Source organism: Lepidochelys olivacea, assembly GCF_965140295.1.
Source record: "Lepidochelys olivacea isolate rLepOli2 genome assembly, chromosome: 9".
Taxonomy (NCBI): Eukaryota; Metazoa; Chordata; order Testudines; family Cheloniidae; genus Lepidochelys; species Lepidochelys olivacea.
Genome location: NC_140419.1, coordinates 79,557,557 through 79,570,261, shown reverse-complemented (window position 1 = coordinate 79,570,261; position 12,705 = coordinate 79,557,557). Strand labels below are relative to the sequence as shown.

The 12,705-nt window shown below is 41.8% G+C and overlaps 1 protein-coding gene across 1 annotated transcript in view; it reads left to right on the top strand.

Annotated features, from left to right (window-relative positions):
- The window catches only part of AR (androgen receptor), a 116,668-nt gene that overhangs the window by 21,976 nt on the left and 81,987 nt on the right, over positions 1–12,705 (top strand). The gene's annotated exons all lie outside the window — the stretch shown is intronic.

Below are 12,705 nucleotides of genomic sequence, written 5' to 3'. Positions count from 1 at the left end.
AAAGTGACAGCAATGTAGAAATCAACTCAATCTCTGTAGGTATAAAAATTCAGTAAAGGCCAAATCTTGCCCTGTCTTTCACCTTGCATAAGCCCAATGAATAAGTGATCTTGCGCAGAGTATACCAGTCATGGCACAGTTGGGTCTGACAGTTGTAAAATTAATAACAGAATGATTCTTCATTATAATGTTAAACATGAGAATGTCTCCTTCTTACTGTGTCCGTTAATCTGGTCTCTTTTGTGGTATAACTCTGTGTGTGTCACTGTGTGCGAGTATATATGTTGTATGCATGTGCTCATGTACGAGGGGTTATTTTAGATGTTCCACATATTTTTATTATCTATTTAAATGAACGCTTGAGTTCAAATATTTTTTTTAAACCCTCTCATCCACTCCTGGATTTGATAACGGAATGACAGACAAAATAAAACAGCAGCATTGTTTTCTTTTAGTCAAAGAAAACAATTACATTCAGGTTTAAAGTCAAAACCATAATTGACTTTGGCTTGAATAGTTAGTAACACATTATGGAATTTAATTGTAGGTATTAGTTCTAATGATGACATGATTAAGCACATTAAAATAGGAGGAACCTGACAAGGCTGACATGGCAAAAGGCTTCTCTCAAGCGTTCTTGATATAAATTTTATTTCACCATATCCCTCTGCTACCTCTGTTTTAGCCTTTAGCACCACTCTGTGCTTGCTGTGTGACATGCCCATTCCGAACTCCACTTTCTCTCATCTAAGGACTCTTGATTTGGGACAAGTAAGTGTCAAAGAAAAGGGAGAGAGCCATTAAGGATCCACTTGTCTTTACTTCACTCATTTTATAAGTCAATTGTGACTCTTGCTGTTGGAGGAACCTATTAAGGTAGTGTTGGTTATAGCTACAGAATACGTTTATGTTTTGTTCCACTAACAAATAAACTCAAGTTCCTCTTGGTTAAAACTTCATATTTTTAAATGAAGTATCAGTTTCAACACATCATGTAATAAGTATAGTAATAATACTTTGTATTTATATGGCATTTTTCTTTAAAGATCTCAAAACGCTTTGCAGACATCCATTCATTTAGCGTCAGAATACCACTGCCAAGTAGATATTCGCCTTTTTCCAGATGGAGGAAACGGAGGATTACAGAGCGTAGGTGACTTCCCCCTGGTTCCTGTAGTTGATCCTTTAGCGTTCAGTCCTTACACATGTGCTTGACTTTAGGCACTGTGACTTCCAAGTGTGTAAAACTAAGCATATGTGTATTGGTTTTGCAGGGTCAGGCCTTAGACTGAACAATGTCGGAGTAGCGAGACCTGTATTTTCTGTGAAGCACCTTGCGGGCGCTATAAAATAAACTATAGCAATTATAATGCCAGAAGCCGTGCGATATGGCAATGCTAGAGCTGGGAATAGAGCCCATGAATCTTGACTCTCTGCTCTAATGTTATGTATGCACCTTTCCCACACTCCCTTACACAATCATTTCCCAATCATCTTTCATGAGACTAAAACTATTTCAGATCTTATTTGAGAATGAGTCAAAAGCCCATGTTTGAAAAGTTAAAAAAAAAAAAAAAAAAACAACTGACAATGCTCCTGCACCTGAAAATCCTGCCAGAACTAACTGAGATGTGTAAAAATGTCCAGACTTGCTCTGTTTTGTTAGTAATAACTCAGGATACTTATGAAATGAAAAGGCTACACAACGAGTTCTGGACACTGTCCAGCCCTTGTATACCACTCCAGCAGTATATAAGGCCTAGAAAGGTGCCATAGCCAGCTGGGGGAGAATTACGCCACCGCAGGAGCTGTCTAGTGGAGGGTGTATGTGTGGAGTTGGGAAGGGGAGTGTCTGGATCCAAGGGCTGCTTTAATTTACACTGAGCGCTTCATTGGCCCCAAGCTGGCCCAGAATCTGGGCAGCACAGAAGTATCTTAAAGCCACCTTTGCCCTCTTTCCCCTTGGGCTGTGCCATCTGCCAGGTGGAGCACAGAGCCTCTCCCCATATTATATCGAACATTCAGTATTACCAAGTTTTCAGCCCGATGAGAAGAAACATGCAAGAGCAGGATTAGCCATATAGCTCCTGAATTGGTTAGAAATCACTGAACTTTTCATCTTGGAAAACATTAGTTAAATAATGAGAGCCAGCAAGGTAGAGTTTTAACAAATCCTAATAAGCAGTAAAGATAAATCATCCAGAGAAAGCAAACCGAATGGAAGTAACGTTTATGCCTAATTGCTCTTGTGTAAAAAAAACCCACAAAACAAAACAAAAAAAACAAGAAAAAAAAGAGGCACAGTAGGTATTTATTAATTGTTAACGCCCCACTGTACTCAGCAATCTCCCCTCCCAAACAACAGGCACCAGTCCGATCAGGACTACAGTTCTCATGTTGCTTAGCTCCTCACTTGCCACATAAACCCACAGGTCAAATTCTGCCTTCCAGTGCATGAACATTGCTCCCCCTGTGATTGCTGTGTGAGATCCCCATCTAAGGGCAGAATTGGGCCCACTGCAGTAAATGAGTACCCATTCCTGACTGAGAGCTAGGGATCTAGTTTATGGCTCTTTTCCCAGGATGGGAGGGTCCCAGTTAGGTACCCAAAACTGACGGTCATGTGCCGGGCGTGAGTAAGAGGGATCACACAGAGCAATGATATTAGGAGCCACAGTGCAGCCTATAGTGGGATGGCATCATAAGGAGGCAGCCTTGGGAGCCAAAATTATGTATTAATAAGCCCCCGAAAAACAGCCCAAAGGGGTAAGTGTCAGAGCATCATCCCAGACAAATGCCGAGGTCACCTCTGCTGAGCTCCTGCTCAGCCCTCTTGTGGGTTAGCTAGGGAGGGCAGGCAGCCTATGTCTGTGAATATAAGACAACTTCAGTGAGTTCAGCAGAGTTACACCAAGCATGACTGCGCCCCTTTGAGCTGGATAAATACCTCGTGTAATACAAATATGTATTCTGAATACACTTGAGCTACCAGAGCCCAGACTACATCACCTGTTATTGGTGTTGCACCTCGCACCCTCTGAACAGTGCCTGGTGCACCTATCGTGTGCTGTATAAGTGTACTGGGAATTACACCTGTCTGTACCCTCTTTTAAATCAGGGGCATCTGTGGCAGAGGGGGATTCACCCCAGAGACAGCGAGATTGACTGCACTAGGGGAGTTCAGCTGTAAATTCTGTCTGGGGCTCTGCAGGTGCCAGTGAATCCTTTACCTGTGTGAGCCAGCCTCACCCACTGTATGGTCTCTGCCAGCCAACTGCAGCATCTCCAGTATTGCAGGGCTTGTGCCTTCCCCACAGACAGTCCGTTGCTGGGGGCTGGGTACATGGGTTCTTCCGGCTTGCACTGAGAGAATCCATGGGAAAATCCAGCCCTGGGGTTAGCTCCCCTCCCCCACTCAAACTGACAGGCCACCAGTGCTGTCACGTTTTCTGTAAAGTGGCTGTCATCAGCAGAACGTGATCAAAGCAATGCCAGTTGGGAAAATACAGGTTTCCATTCACAGATTAGGTGCTCCTTGCTGGAGAACTTTTAGAACAAGAGGCTGCGGTGAAGTGCTTCCCCGGAAAATCATCAGCCTTTCACTTTCTCTTTTTCCCTTGTCAGAGTGAAATACCTTCCTCCTTAGAAGGCCTGGTGCTGTTATTGTCTTTTTAAAAATGATATTTTAATGTTATCTGATGTTTTCTTGCATACCCTTCAAGAGCCAGGCGATACATATTTTAGCTGCATTGGCTGCTTTGCCAGGTCCAAATGCTAGAAAAAAAACATAGTGACCTTGGCACTTGCGCTGAGAACAGAGTACAGGAATGTTTTCTTGTATCAGTAATTTACCATTTAAGTTTCTCCCTGCCGCCACCCTGTATATGTGGAACGTGAAACATCAGAATTTGCACACTTTCTAGAATGCTGCTGGGGAGGGGTTGAACTAAATAGCTTTCCTGTTCCACTTTGCCTTTTTGAGAGAGAGAGCGAAGTAACCTGTAAAACAGTTCAGGTTAATTTCTTTCCTTTGGCCTACATGATTAGAAGGATTAACTAGAGAAATCTGACCATGTTTGCTGAGTTCTTTCAAACCATTAACAATATTTTCTTGAGTTGTGTGTGTGCATGCACAAGCAATACATGTGTACACATATTTGTGTTCCTTTCCTATCCTAACAACATCTGCTAAATGTCTGACAGCCAAGGAAAGACATTGTACTCCCTCAGTTGCTGACTGCTAAAGTGGAAGGAGGAGACAATCCATTGGACACTGGCTCTTGAGGTGTAATGGCAGACCTGTGTGGAAGTTAGAACTTGGAAGCAGAACCATATTTTGCATATTTGCAACCATAATTTGATGCAGAGCGACGGTTTTAGGGGGCCATGATTAAAGGGACAGGAAGGTGTAAGGATTAGGGAGCCAAGGGTAGGGGGGACCCTTCAGAGAAGCCGGAGGGAGCTCCGCTGAAGTCAGTGAAGAAGTTGGCCCTGTGTATTTAGTTTTGAAAGGATATTGACAGGTCTGCTAAACTTTCAGAGGGAATGGCAATGTTTTGATACCCCCCACCCCTTTATGCAAAGTTCATATATTCCCCCCAGCTCCTCACCCAGCACACATAGCAATTGATCTTCCTCTCTTCTCCACCGCTCACAACCCAAACAACACCTTAACAATGGAAATTGAACCTCATTGTTACTGTAGAGGTATCTACTTTTTCAGAAAATGTTTCCAGAAGTTGTACAATTCCTTTAACAGCAGAATGGAGATTTGCCACTCAGCCAAAGATCAACTCACAAAAGCTTCCTGCAGCTCTTCTGACATTCACTGAAAATGGCTGATGGGAATGAACAAGAATCTGTGAGAAGGTCAGAAGGCAGATCATTGCATTGTGCTTCCTGTTCATCTGGATAGTCCAGATTCATTGTTGTTACTAAGAGCACTGTAACACTTTATGGATTTATGCATTTGATGAGTCTCTATTATGTTCCTTAGAGTAAGGTAAATCGACGGGAGAGTTTTTCCCATCGATCTCCCGCAGTGTAGACCCCGCTGTAACTCAACCTAAAGTACGTCGACTCCAGCTACGTTATTCACGTAGCTTGAGTTGTATAGAGTAGGTCGACTTACCGCGGTAGTGTAGACATCGCCTCAGTGTTAGTAAGTCTAAGGGAGTTCATCTGAAAGAGGAGGCTCTGATTTATACCACCTTACACATCACCTGTGGATTTGTCCAGAGAATCTCCGAGCACTTAGCATGCTGTGAGTTAGATATCAGCACTGCAAGTAACCATGGGATCTTTTTTGCATTCTGCATCAGTTCACAAGCAGCCTCCAATACTAGAATCTGCCTTACAGTCAGAGGGTATGTTGGCCAGGACCCCAGGTCACCCCTACTCTTTATTTTTTTAAAAAGCGCTTGTGTATCTTAACTGCCCCTTGAGATGGGCAAGAAGCGCCTTAGTTTAACATGCTGTCTTTATGACAGCATCTCTGGCAGAGCATTAGGCTCCCCACCCATTCCTTCCATATGTCACCCCACTGTCTTCATTGGTTTGGAACCTATGTCCTTGGATAGAACTTCAGCCAACCTTCTGTAGTATCTGAACAAGAATGCAAATGTTTTCATCATTGCTGGAGATGGTTTGAGTATGTTTTCAGTATTTCACTTGACTGCTGTTGTTGTGTGTCCCTTGGGACAAAAGCAGAAAGTCTCTCACTCATGATTTTATCTCATACTTGTAAAGAAAATTCAGATTTCCAGGGCTGCCGGAAAATTCACACCAACATCTTAAAAGAACAGGATTGGACAAAAAAGAGCGATGAATGGATTTGCACTCTCTTGTTTATAGAAGAATTTGAGCCAAAACTCTGACTCTAATCTTTGACTATAGCTGAGACCACCTGGCACAGCTCATAGGGAGGTGCAAAGCTCACTTGATCCTGCGCTGGCTGTGTGTAGGCCTGGTCCTTCAGGATGCTCTAGATTAGACCAACAGCTCAAAGGGGATGAAATGGCAGTCTGGGATTACCAGGCTGGAGGATCAGCCCAACCATGTGCCTATTCCCATCTTAATTTAAGGTGAGGGAGGGCCAGTAGGTCAGCTCCATGCCACAGGAGAATTCCCCTGTGCTGGGAGGATCATCTGGGCACCAGCTATGCCAGGTTTGCACCCCAAATCCACTGGTGGGGTGGTGCAAAGCAGTTACACTGCAGCTGCAAAAGAGAATCGGGCTCAATATCTAAGGAACCTCAGGCTTTAAGAGGGTTTGATTTGGGATAGAACTTTGTGGCTTTTGCCTACCTCTACTTTTATTCTAAATTTTCAACAGGTATGTGTCCTAAGATGACTATCTTGTTACTGTCTTAAAAGAGAATGAAGGGAACAGTCTCAGAGCTGGGAGGCCTAAAATTAGACCTAGCAACTGTGTTTTGGTTTGCAGGCCAGCTTCAGAGAAAACAATTTCTGTCTGCTTCAGTTCTCTGCCTCTCATAAGAAGGAAGCAGACAGGCAGAGCAGGGGGTGGTGTGCCTATAAAGGCATTCAAAGCCCCTGGTCTCCTGCAGTGTTGCTACCCTGCAGAAGTGAAGTGTATCAGAATGCCAGTATTTGTTTAAATACATGGGGTTTGATTTACATCTCACACAGGTGTAAATTAGGAATGAGCCTGTTGAGATCAATGGAGTGAATCCATTGGTCCCATCCTATTTTTCACCAGGGCCTCTATCTGCACTAATACCAAAGGCAAAATTACACACTACATACATGTGTCTGTGCACCCACATTCATTATCCCAACATTTAAGCATGAGCAAAGCATTAGAATATGCATCTACCAACCCCTTTTTATCCCAATGAGTTTTCCAAGTGCAACAATGTTGGATCACACAGGTGTTAGAATTTTTAAATCGACTATGCAGACATTTACAGCTGTAAATTAGGGGCACACACATGTGCATGCATAGTATTGTGGGTTGATGACAGCTTTGCAAAGTTACAAGTCAGATAGTAATCTAGCTGAAAAGTTGGCATTAACTCTGAGATGCTTGGGTGTTTGCAACTGTGATGGCCACAAGTAATGAAATGTGCTCATCAGAATTGATAATACCCTCTTTTATAAGTTAACTCAAAGAAAGTTCTGCCCCAAGAGCCTAAGTTCTTATTGCTGTATAAGTTGTCTATACTAGAGAGAGTTTGTCAGCATTGCTATGCCAGCTGACAGGCCTAGTGGAGATGCAGTTTATAATGGCAAAAGAGTGTTTTGCAGGTATAGTTTATGCTAGTTCTCAGAGCAAAATAAACCATGTGAGCAACATAACTATACCAGCAAAAGTTTCTAGTGTAAACCAGGTCTAAAATACTAATGGCAGGCTCGTGGCAGCTGTCTATTCCCTTCTTTTTTTGTTTTGAAGCTTTGCAACATTGTAGCTTCAATGTTTTTGTTTGTAATTCCCAGGCTTGGACCTGCCTTAATTCCATCCCTTCAGGCTTCAAGTGTTGCCAGTGTTTTTCCTGATTTTCTTTTCCACATTTCTCCAGCTTTTGATGACACCTGTGTTTAAAAGGAGGCTTTGCTCCTGCCCTGTCCACTTTCATTGTGTGCCTTATCCAGCGGTCAACATGCTGACTTTGTGGCGTTAATTTCCTCACCAACAATTGAATTGTCCACTGAAATGGAGAAATCCTCCACGTTTGGAATTTTCAGGTCTATGTGTAAATCCTGGCACCCCCTCAAAGCTTTACAAACCTTCCAAACACACGCTATAGGCTCCAGTTCTTTCCTCTGTGGGAGTTTGTACATGTGCTTGAGGACAGAGTGTGGCACTGGGTGGCCCATTTCTGTAGCCCTTACTCATGCTGAGTAGATGTAAAGTACACATGTTGCAGAACTGGGGGTCTAAGGCCAGATTCTCAGGGAACTGACCAGCTGAGAATTTCTGTGGTGGAGGGGTGGGGTTGCACTCAGCTGGTGTAAATCTATCCCCCAGGAACTCAACAGAGGGTGTGTGTTGGTGGGAGGAACAAGTGGGGCAGAACTCATCACCTATGATTAGGACAGCAGAATGGGGAGAAACCCCTTTAATGGAAGTATTCTGGGGGCTGCACCTCCACATAAACTTGCTTATGCCCTGGGGGGGGTGAGGGGGGAGGGAAGTATGAAGAGGTGAGAGCAGGATCCAGGGGGACTGGAGTAGCTGCTGCAAGACCCAGGATTGGGGCCGGGAGTGGGACCCAGAGGGGCTAGCGCAGCCATCACAGCACCCAAGATTGAGCCAGGGAGCAAGGAGTAGGACTTGGAGGGGCTGGAATGGGCCCAGGATCAGGACCCTCCTTCCCAGCCAAGAGCCAGCTGTCTTCCCAATCCCAAGGTTTCAGTACCTCCCCTTAACTCTCCCTCCTATCCCTCCACCCCCACATTTGCAGGGTGCTTTTCTCCTCCCCCCCCCCCCACTTGTGCTTAACTGGCATACAGTCCTCTGGGGATCATTATGCTAGTGTAAATTTAGAGAGCCTCCGTAGGCTGTATCAAGTCTGGGGCCAGACCACACAGAATCATGGGGCTGTAATGGCTCCCTGCTGCCCCACACTCACTCTCGCAAGCTGAGCATCAGCTCTTGGAGCCTGGAGACCATCTGCCCTGTAATGTTTATCGTCTAGCTCTCTGGCCTTTTCAGTGACAGGCAACTAGCCAGCACTATTCTAATGTCATGCGTGAGGCTGGTTACAAACAAAGATGATCTGATAAGACATGCACTACCTGAATCAAAACGATCACAAACAGAAAACCAGCCACAGTAATTTCACTGTGATTGAACCAACAGGGTAATAATCTGTGTTTGACACCTGGGGAGGACACTATCAGGAAAGAAATACATTATCAATTAAACCAACCCCTCAAAAAATCTAAACTGAAAACTATAGACCAGATCCTCCGCTGGGTAAATCAACCTAGCTCCATTGGCTTCTATGGAGGGTGTGGCTTTGTCTATGAAAAACAAATGACAGTCCTTCTAAAATCAGACTATCAGGACCTGCAGCACACTCTATGGCACCTATCATGGAGTTGTCAACTCTGTAAATGATCCTGAACACCTGGTTTTCTAAACATACAATAATTGCTAATTTAAATACTGTGCAAGCATTTAGCACCGTTGTGCTGTATGCATGAATAATACTGCACTGAATTAAATTTCCAGTAGGCTGGATACTTATCAAGTATTTTGCTTGTCTGACAGGGAAGTCGTACCGGCGTCTGTATAGTAGCTGTATGCATTTCATTTTATACATAGACAAGGAAAACAGTCTATAATAGTAGTAAGTCACTCAATATCATGCATTTCATGGTGATTTGTGCATTTTTTGGGTTGTTCACTCAATATTTGAACTAGGGCTGTCAAACGATTAAAAAAATTAATCGTGATTAATCGCAGTTTTAATCACATTGTTAAACAATAATAGAATACCAATTGAAATTTATTATAAATATTTTTGGATGTTTTTCTACATTTTCAAATATATTGGTTTCAATTAGAAGACAGAATACAAAGTGTACAGTGCTCACTTTATATTATTATTTTGATTACAAATATTTGCACTGTAAAAATGATAAACAAAATAGTATTTTTCAGTTCACCTCATACAAGCACTGAAGTGCGGTCTCTTTATCATGAAAGTGCAACTTACAAATGTAGATTTTTTTTTGTTACATAACTGCACTCAAAAACAAAATGATGTCAAACGTTAGCGACCACAAGTCTACTCCACCTACTTATTTTTCAGCCAACTGCTAAGGCAAACAAGTTTGTTTACATTTATGGGAAATAATGCTGCCCACTTCTTATTTACAATGTCTCCTGAAAGTGAGAACAGGCGTTCACGTGGCACTTTTGTAGCTGGCATTGCAAGGTATTTATGTGCCAGATATGCTAAACATCCAGATGCCCCTTCATGGTATAGCCACCAGTCCAGAGGACTGGTCTCTGAAGGTTGACATTATTTTGTTTTTGAGTGCAGTGATATAACAACAAAAACAACAACAAAATCTACATTTGTAAGTTGCATTTTCATGATACAGATGCTCCCCGGGTTACGCAAGACCTGACTTATGCAAATTCACACTTACGGAAAAAGTTCCGTAAGCTAGAAATAGGAGGGGGTTTTGGTTTTTTTTCATAACGTTTGGGTATACATTTGGGTACAACTTATGCAAAAATTGAGTTACTCAAGGCTTTCCGGAACGGAATGATTCTGTAAGTCGGGGAGCATCTGTAAAGAGATCGCACTACAGTGCTTGTATGAGGTGAACTGAAAAACACTATTTCTTTTGTTTATCATTTTTACAGTGCAAATATTTGTAATCAAAATAATAATATAAAGTGAGCACTGTACACTTTGTATTCTGTCTTGTAATTGAAATCAATATATTTGAAAATGTAGAAAAACATCCAAAAATGGATAATAAATTTCAGTTGGTATTCTATTATTGTTTAACAGTGCGATTAAAATGGTGATTAATCGCTAATTTTTTAAATCATGATAAATTTTTTTTAGTTAATCGCGTGAGTTTGCTATTAATTGACAGCCCTAATTTGAACTTAAAACACCTCTGCAAACCATCCTATATTTGCTTTTCGTGACTTGTTTTTGAATTCTGTACATCTCAGGATGGGATGGAGAGATTAAATTTCTAAACCCCATTAATGACTACTTCTTGGAGCAGCTTGGCCTGGAACTCACAAGGGGAGAGGCAATTCTTGATTTTGTCCTAGGAGGAGCCCAGGATCTAGTCCAGGAAGTGAAGGTTATAGCTGAACCACATGGTAATAGGGACTATAATGTAATTAAATTTAACATTATGTTAGGGGGGAAAATACCAAAGAAACTCAGCACAGAAGCATTTAACTTCAAAAAGGGGCACTGCACAAATGTGAGGAAACTAGTTATATGGAAATTAAAAGGAACTGTCACAGGAGCAAAATGCCTGCAAGCTATATGGAAACTTTTTAAAAACACCATAATAGAGGCCCAAATTAAAAAAAAAAACCCAAAACAGTAAGAGGACCAATAAAATGCCACTATGGCTAAACAGCAAACTAAAAAAGGCAATTAGAGGCAAAAAGGCATCCTTTAAAAATTGGAAGTCATATCCCAGTGAGGAAAATAGAAAGGAGCATACATTTTGGCAAATCAAGTGTAAAATATTAAAGGCAGGCCAAAAAAGAATTTGAAGAGAAAACTAGCAGAAGAAACAAAAAGTAATGTAATTTTTTTTAAAGTACATGAGAAGCAGGAAGCCTTCAAAACAATCAGTGGGGCCACTAAGGTGTGAAAGGAGTACTCAAAGAAGACAAGACTGTTACAGAGAATCTATATTAATTCTTTGCATTGGTCTTCACTGCAGGTGATGTGAGGGAGATTCCAGCATGAGCCATACTTTTTAGATAACAAATCTGAAGAATTGTCTCAGATTGAGGGGTCAATAGAGGAGGTTTTGGAACAAATTGATAAATTAAACAGTAAAAAGGCACCAGGACTGGATGATATTCACCCTAGAGTTCTAAAGGAACTCAAATATGAAATTGCAGAACTGCTAACTGTGGTATGTAACCTATCACTTCAATTAGCCTCTGTACCAGATAATGGGAGGCTAGCTAATGTAATTCTGATTTTTAAAAAAAGGCTTTAGAGGTGATCCTGGTAACTTCAGTACCAGGTTGAAAACTATAGAAAAGAACAGAATTATCAGACACACAGAAGAACACAATATATTGGGGAAAGTCAACACAGCTTTTGTAAAGGGAAATCATGCCTCACCAATTAGAATTCTTTGAGGGTGTCAACAAACGTGGACAAGGGTGATACAGTGGATATAGTATACTTGGACTTTCAGAAAGCCTTGGACAAGGTACTTCACCAAAGACTCTTAAGCAAAATAAGCAGTCATGGGATAGGAGGGAAGGTCCACTCAAGGGACAGTAACTTTTAACCATGGTTAAAAGGCAGGAAACAAAAGGTAGGAATAAATGGTTAATTTTCACAATGGAAAGAAGTAAATAGCAGGGTCCCTCAGGGATCTACTGGGACCAGTGCTGTTCAGCATGTTCAAAAAACAATCTGAAGAAGGGGGTAAACAATGTGGTGGCAAAGTTTGCAGAAGCTACTAAATTACTCAAGATAATTAAGTCCAAAGTTGGCTGCAAAGAGTTACAAAGGGATCTCACAAAACTGGGTGACTGGGCAACAAAATCGTCAATTAAATTCAGTGTTGATGAATGCACATTAATGCACATTAGAAAACATAATCCCAGTTATACATACAAAATGATGAGGTCTAAATTAGCTGTTACCACTCAAGAAAGATCTTGGAGTCATTGTGGATAGTTCTCTGAAAACATCCGCTAGATGTACAGCAGCAGTCAAAAAAGCTAACAGAATGTTAGGAACCATTACGAAAGGGGTAGATAATAAGAAAGTATCATAATGCCACTATGTAAATCCATGGAATGCCCACACCTTGAATACTGCATGCAGTTCTGATTGTCCCATCTCAAAAAAGATATATTAGAATTGGGAAAGGTATCGAGAAGGGCAAGAAAAATGATGAGGGTATGAAACAGCTTCTATATGAGGAAAGATTTAAAAGACTGGGACTTTTCAGTTTAGAAAAGAGAGAAAAGTGGGGGAGGGGTATGATAGAAGTCCA